Raw genomic sequence first — 6,681 nt, forward strand, 5'->3', positions numbered from 1 at the left:
GTGTAGTCACTAGGACCTTGGTCACCTGAGACACACAAGGGAACAACTGGAAAACCACCAATGTATTGGTTCCCCTTAGTGGGGCAGATTTTGCTGCCCTAGGTAAAACACTGGGGACCACTAATATAAAAAAACTTGGGGCAAGGGCTGCAAAAATTGCTCCAGGTAGTGGAGAACAAAACCCTAAATACTTGGGAGTGGCACAGTTTAAGAGCAGCCTGTGCACCCCCAGAAATTATAGCAGTTATGTACTGAGAGGGTGGCTTTAGGGGAGACTTGATCCTCCGGAGTATACAGGATCTGGGAGTAAATATTGAGAGGAAAACTTTCAGAGGGCAGTTTGGGGCTAGCAGCCAGGCCCAAGGGGAACCAGTTGGGGATTACGTAGTTAGGTGCGTGATGTTAGGATTGTTGTCTGGGATGGTCTTACCCCTTAATAGGGCAGGTAATAGGACCCTTGAAATCAAGCACATTGATTATCCCCCAGGATTTTAGAAGGAGGTCCCTTCTCTATAGGCTCTCAGCCCTATTGCTTTCTGCAGGCTCTCAGCCCTACTCCCACCACTTTTTGCCTCCTCTCTGCCCCTATTGCTTTCTGCAGGCTCTCAGCCTTGTTCCTGACACTTTGTCTCCTTTTTGTCCCTCTTCTGCAGGCTCTCAGCCCTGTTGCTTTCTGCAGGCTCTCAGTCCCGCCCCTGCCACTTTCTTTGCCTCCTCTCTCTCTCCCTGTTCTGCAGGCTCTCAGCCCCACTCCCACCACTTTTTGCCTTCTCTCTGGCCTCACCCCACAGGGCAACAGCTGCACCAGCCCAAACCCAGCCAAACCCTTTTATGTTAAATTGGCTTCAACAGATCAAGCTTTTTCAGCTGTTCTGTTGCAAAAGGACTCAAACAACAAACTAGTGCCTGTGGCCTAAGAATCATGGAAATTGGCAGGACCAGACTTTAATCAATGTGAGAGGGAATGTTTGGCTGTGGTTTGGGAAATGCAGAAATTTGAAAGATTGACTGAAATGTCCCCAGTGATTATTCAAACATATCACTCACCTCTGAAAAACATCCTGTCAGGGAAACTGACAGGGTTCAAGATCTCTTATACTTGGATTGCTCAGTGGGCTTTGTTTTTAAAGGGATAAGGTATAAGACATGAAACTCAAGCCAAAATAGATTTACTTCCCTATGCCCTGTTAGAAGAAGGTGCAAGGCATGAGTACCCTGATGTGAACCCATGCCAGGAAGGCACCTGGGTAGCTGAGGCTCTCCCACTAGATGAAAATACATCAGTAAAAGATCAGCCTGACCATGGGATGGGAGCTCCAGTTTTCCCAAGGGTAAAAGATACACTCTCAAGGAATTACTTGAGCAGCAGTACCCCCTTGGAGGACAATTGTGGGTATACACCGACTCAGATTTTTGTGCTAAAGCACTAGTGTATTGGACCCAAAATTGGAATAAAGTTAATTGGCATACTGTAGATGGTAAAAAAAAAAAAAAAAAAATTGCTCAAGAAGGACTGGCAAGCAATATGGAGCTGGATTCAAAAATATCCCTCCTCATTACACATCTGGCATGTAAAAGGGCACCAATGCAACAACACCCTAGGAGCCAAAATGAACCAATTGGCAGATATCACTGCAAAAGAAAGATCTAAAGGGAACATATCCACAGAACAAACTAGGTCCTCAAAACACCCAGAGTGGAAAATAAAGGATGACTATGCAGTCAACCGCAAAACCGGGGAAGCAACACCTCCCAACCAACCTCCCCAGAACTGATGCAAGTGACAGTAACTTAGCCATAAGGATGGTTTCACATCATGCTCACATGGTTTATCCCAAATTCTAAAAACTTTACATCCAATTCTACTAACTGCGGAGGGGGATTGTCTCCTATCCAACTGTAGCATTTTGTACCCACAGCTTCTCCCTTCCAGATTCTGGAACATGGAGAGCCTCATCCTCTGAGGATCTCCCTGCTCTGGCCACTGAAATCACTGTTCATGAAGAGGTGCAAAAACATGAAATTGAACCATTCATAGTTGAGAGACATAAGTAAACCTTTACTAATACATACAACTAGATCCATTGACTTGCAAGCACAGTGTCCTGCAACAGTGTGGAAACTGTGATCCCTTTAAGCATCAGGTGACAGGCATGGGTTAGGCAAACCCTTGCCAAGCTGGATGCTGACAACTCCCATGCTCCAGGAAGGCAAAGGTCTCTGGACATAGTGCTGGGAGTGATTGGGGCTGGTGCCAGTGTCATTAATTCCACAAACTCAGAGGTGTTCCAAAACATACTGGTAACTGTCGGACACCTCTTCCACCAGCTAGACAAACCTGCAGAAGATAACTTTAGGTCAATAGATCAACTGACTGTATCCATGGCATCCTTGATGTGATGGATGCAGCACACTGAACCCTAAGACTTCCATACCCTGACTGAGGCTATCATAGCCTTAGGAAGAAATACCTCCTCTGCCCTCATGTGCATCCAAGCCCAAACCTAGTACTTAGACATAATCAAGGGTATTATCTTCCAAGCTATGGAAGGATGTATCCCATTGGAAATCCAAAACCTGTTAATGACCCAAACCAAGTAATCCTCAGAGTTCCAGTCATACAATAGAATGCTGCAATTCAGTTTCAATCTAGATACTTGGACTATTAATATCATAATTTCTGGGTAATCAGCAGTAAAAAAAATAAGAATTTTTCCAATTCTAACTCTAGGCAGCTGAATCAATAACACATTCATGATCCCTCAAACACACAGACATTGGGCACAGAAACAACCTGATGGCAGGTTTGAAGCCATCTCCATCAGTGACTGTAAGAACATTGGTTCTGGATACTGTCAGGGCATTGTGTGCCTGCCACTTTAAGGGCTTGGAGCTGGCAGCTGCCAGGTGCCTGATTAGGGAAACCATTTTGGGATCTGGGACTGTCCATATAAACAGGAAAGCTCGGCTGCTAGAGGCCATGCAACAACACTGCCTGGCTGGAGGACTGCTGGTATCATCTGGAGGTAAGGGAGGAGCTGTAGGGGATGGTAAGGAGGCTCCTGGTCCTGGGCATGACCTAAAAACTACACCCTGCTAGGAGTGGGTGGCCTGGTGGGGCTCAGTGGTGCGGGAGCCCCCAGGAAATGCTAGGCCAGTTACCACCCTGGTGAAAGGTGGGTTGGGGTGCCTTAACCCCTAGCCCCCACCACTGGGTGGGTAACCCCTTTGCTTGTAGGGCCCAGAGGGGAGACCCTTGGAGAGAGTGAGGGGCTAGAGGCTCGGACCTGATCAAGAGAGTACCCTCGACTGGCCCATGCTGGGGCCAGGACCGTCAGAAGTGCCAGGGGCCCACTGTGAGCGATGCCCAAAAGTGGAGGTCTGGGGTCCTCACTGGCCTGGAGGTGGGCCAGGGCTGGTAGCCAAAGGTCCTGGGGGGACCACACCTGAGAGGGGAAAATAGTTTCAGGGAGCTAGATAGCCTAAATGAAGGTGGGGTATGCTGCCTGAATGGAGGAATCTTGGAGGGGTCCTGATAGGAGGATTCTGGGACCCAGTGTGGGGCTGGTGATTGAGGAGAACATCTAGATGCCATCTGCGAGGCTTGGGCTGAGGTGTGGGGGAGGAAAGGAGCCACAGATAGCATCCCCTGGCATCGGGGCAGAAAATGGGCAGCCTCCCGCTTAATTGACATCTATTAATCAATTAACATCAAGGCATGGCAGACAAGAAGGTGGGCAGGCCACTGGGAAAATCAGCCCCGAGCAGGCCCCCAATTACAGATACATTTGCAAAGAATTTATGCTACAATCTAATGCTCTTTGCTTCGACCCTAACTTTTCAGTTTGCTCATATGTAATGATTAGAGACCCCCAACAATCAAACTGTAGATGTGGGCTTAGGATGCATACGTCTTCACACTTTATGCACTACCCTAATCATAAATTAATTTATAGCATTACTAACCTTCAACAGAATGTATGTCTATGCAATGTCAGGGCAATCGCTGGTAGTGGTATATGATACAAGCTCAGGAGGGTGACATATTCATCTGTTGATAAGAAATAAGGTGTTTTCAGGCACAATCCAACCCCAGTCCATTTAGGAATCTCTTCCCAAGCCCTCAGACATGCTACTGAGCACCCGGAACTTCAACAAGCCCTGCAGACCCTAAACCACCAGACTAACAAAACCTGCACCATTATACAAGCTAACAACCATAAGGTCACCCAGGTATGAAGTAAGGGTGAGGAAGCCACACACCACAGTGGATGGGAGACCCTGGTCATGTGATCCCCAACTGCCATTGGGGCCCTCAACCTTGTGTTCCATCCAATTGTAATACTGTTTATTCTAATGATTATTTTGATATTTTGGGGTGGGGGGGGGGGTTCAATATTGAAAACTCCTTTCTACCCTGAGCATGGTACAAGCCAGAATCAATGAAGCAAAACTACCGTCACAACTGGTATGGTGACATCACCCCGGATGGGGCGATGTCAAGGGGGGGGGTGGCAATTCATAGACGTTAGGGTCAGAAGGGACCTCAATAGATCATTGAGTCTCACCCCCTGCATTGAGGGTTATAAGCTGTACAGAAAGAATAGAGTGGGGAAGAGAGGGGGAGGGGTTGCACTCTATGTCAATGAGCAATATACATTGACCCTTATCAAAATGGAATCAGAAGAGGAGAAAGTAGAAGATTTGTGGGTTAGGTTACATGGAGGTCAAGGAGAAAGGGATTTGGTGGTAGGGGTCTGCTACAGACCCCCACACCAAGGACACACTGCAGAGTAAGAGTTTTGAAGAGATGGGAGCCCAGGAAGGGTGGCTGTGCCTTTAGGAAATGATCCTTCGGGCACAGAGGGAGACGGTCCCGATGCGGGGAAAAAGGGGGAAGGGGCCAAGAGGCTTCCTTGGCTGACCAGAGAAATCCAGAGCAGTCTACGGGCAAGGAGAGGGGCATATAAAAAGTGGAAATGGGGAGAGATTACCAAAGAGGAGTATACCTCCTCTGCTCGCGCTTGTAGGGAGGCAGTTAGGCAGGTCAAAGCTACCATGGAGCTGAGGATGGCATCCCAAGTTAAGGATAACAAAAAATTGTTTTTTCCCACCCTCCCCACCCCCAAGATTAAATGGGGGGAACCTAGTCTTGGAATTGAGTATATACAGTAGTAAAGAGGAATTAAACTTGTTCAAATATTTTTCCTATAGCAATTTAGATGAGCTATCTGGCAAATGTAATTATTTGTCGTATGACCTGATTTTATGAATGCATGCATAATTTTTGAGGAGTAATTTTTCTAAACCTCTCTCAAAAGACCAAACAAAGTTCAATTTAAAGGTCATGAGGTTTAATGAATAATCGTTCACACTCTCTAAATACGCATTTGCTTCAAGAACTGGTAAGTTCATCTTTGATTTGGTTTTTTTTCCCCCACTCAGAGATATAAAGAAGGCCCTTCCAAATATTAAATTTAATTCTTAATCAAAGATGTCTTGAGATTTAAATTTTCAACCTCAGAATCCAATTTATTAAAAAAAAGCTCTCTCACTCTTATCAGGAGTGACAGATAAAGTTTGTATAGAGAAAGGTTTCTTTGACAAGAAAACTTCGGCACCGTATGGTTACAGAGGTGCTTCTCATCTTCCACTCTGTAGATCACTAGTGAGACCTCACCTGGAGTGCTTTGTCCAGTTTGAGCACTCACTTTAAGTAAGATGGCAACAAATAAGAAAGAGTGCAGTGAAGAGCAACAAAAAGCTTAGAGATCTGGGAAACATTACTTATGAGGAAAAGCTGAAAAAAAATGGACAAGTGGACACACTGGAGGGCAGGGAACAACTTCAAGCAGACCTGGACAGGTTAGACATATGGGCAGAAAACAACAGAATGCAATTCAAGGAGAAATGCAAAGTGCTGCACCTAGGGAGGAAAAATGTCCAGCATACCTACTGCCTAGGAAATGACCTGCTTGGTGGCACGGAAGCGGAAAGGGAACTTGGAGTCCTAGTGGACTCCAAGATGAACATGAGTCGGCAGTGTGACGAAGCCATCAGAAAAGCTAATGGCACTTTATCGTGCATCAGCAGATGCATGACGAACAGAACCAAGGAGGTGATAATTCCCCTCTATTGGGCGCTGGTCAGACCACAGTTGGAATACTGCATGCAATTCAAGAGGGATGTGGATAACCTGGAGAGGGTCCAGAGAAGGGCCACTTGTATGGTTAAGGACTTGTAGGCCAAGCCCTATGAGGAGAGACTAGGGCACCTGGACCTCTTCAGCCTCTGCAAGAGAAGGTTGAGAGGCAACCTTGTGTCTGCCTATAAGTTCATCATGGGGGCACAGAAGGGATTTGGTGAGGCTTTACTCACCAAGGCGACCCGGCGGTTACAAGAAATAATGGCCAAAAGCTAGCAGAGAACAGATTTAGACAAGAACTTCTTCACAGTTCGAGTGGCCAAGGTCTGGAATGGGTTCCCAAGGAAGGTGGTGCTCTCCCCTACCCTGGGGGTCTTCAAGAGGAGGTTAGATAGGCATCTAGCTGGGGTCATCTAAACCCAGAACTCTGTATCAGAAAGACCCCATACTTCCTTGCCTTTCCCCATCCATTTCTATCTCTCTCTTTTCCCCCTCTACCCTACCTACTCCCCCCCCCCCCCCCCCCCCCCCTCCTC

At 46.9% G+C, this 6,681-nt stretch overlaps 1 long non-coding RNA gene across 1 annotated transcript in view; it reads right to left on the reverse strand.

The window, feature by feature from the left end:
* Positions 1-2,062: 2,062 nt before the first annotated feature.
* Positions 2,063-6,681, reverse strand: part of LOC102379678 — a 10,929-nt gene continuing 6,310 nt past the window's right edge. Inside the window, exons 2-3 of the long non-coding RNA XR_323809.3 lie at positions 3,967-4,051; positions 2,063-2,338 (exon numbers count right to left, since the gene is read on the reverse strand). This is a non-coding gene — a long non-coding RNA (uncharacterized LOC102379678). The remainder of the gene's footprint in view (positions 2,339-3,966; positions 4,052-6,681) is intronic.

Source organism: Alligator sinensis, unplaced genomic scaffold (genome assembly GCF_000455745.1).
Source record: "Alligator sinensis unplaced genomic scaffold, ASM45574v1 scaffold485_2, whole genome shotgun sequence".
NCBI lineage: Eukaryota > Metazoa > Chordata > Crocodylia > Alligatoridae > Alligator > Alligator sinensis.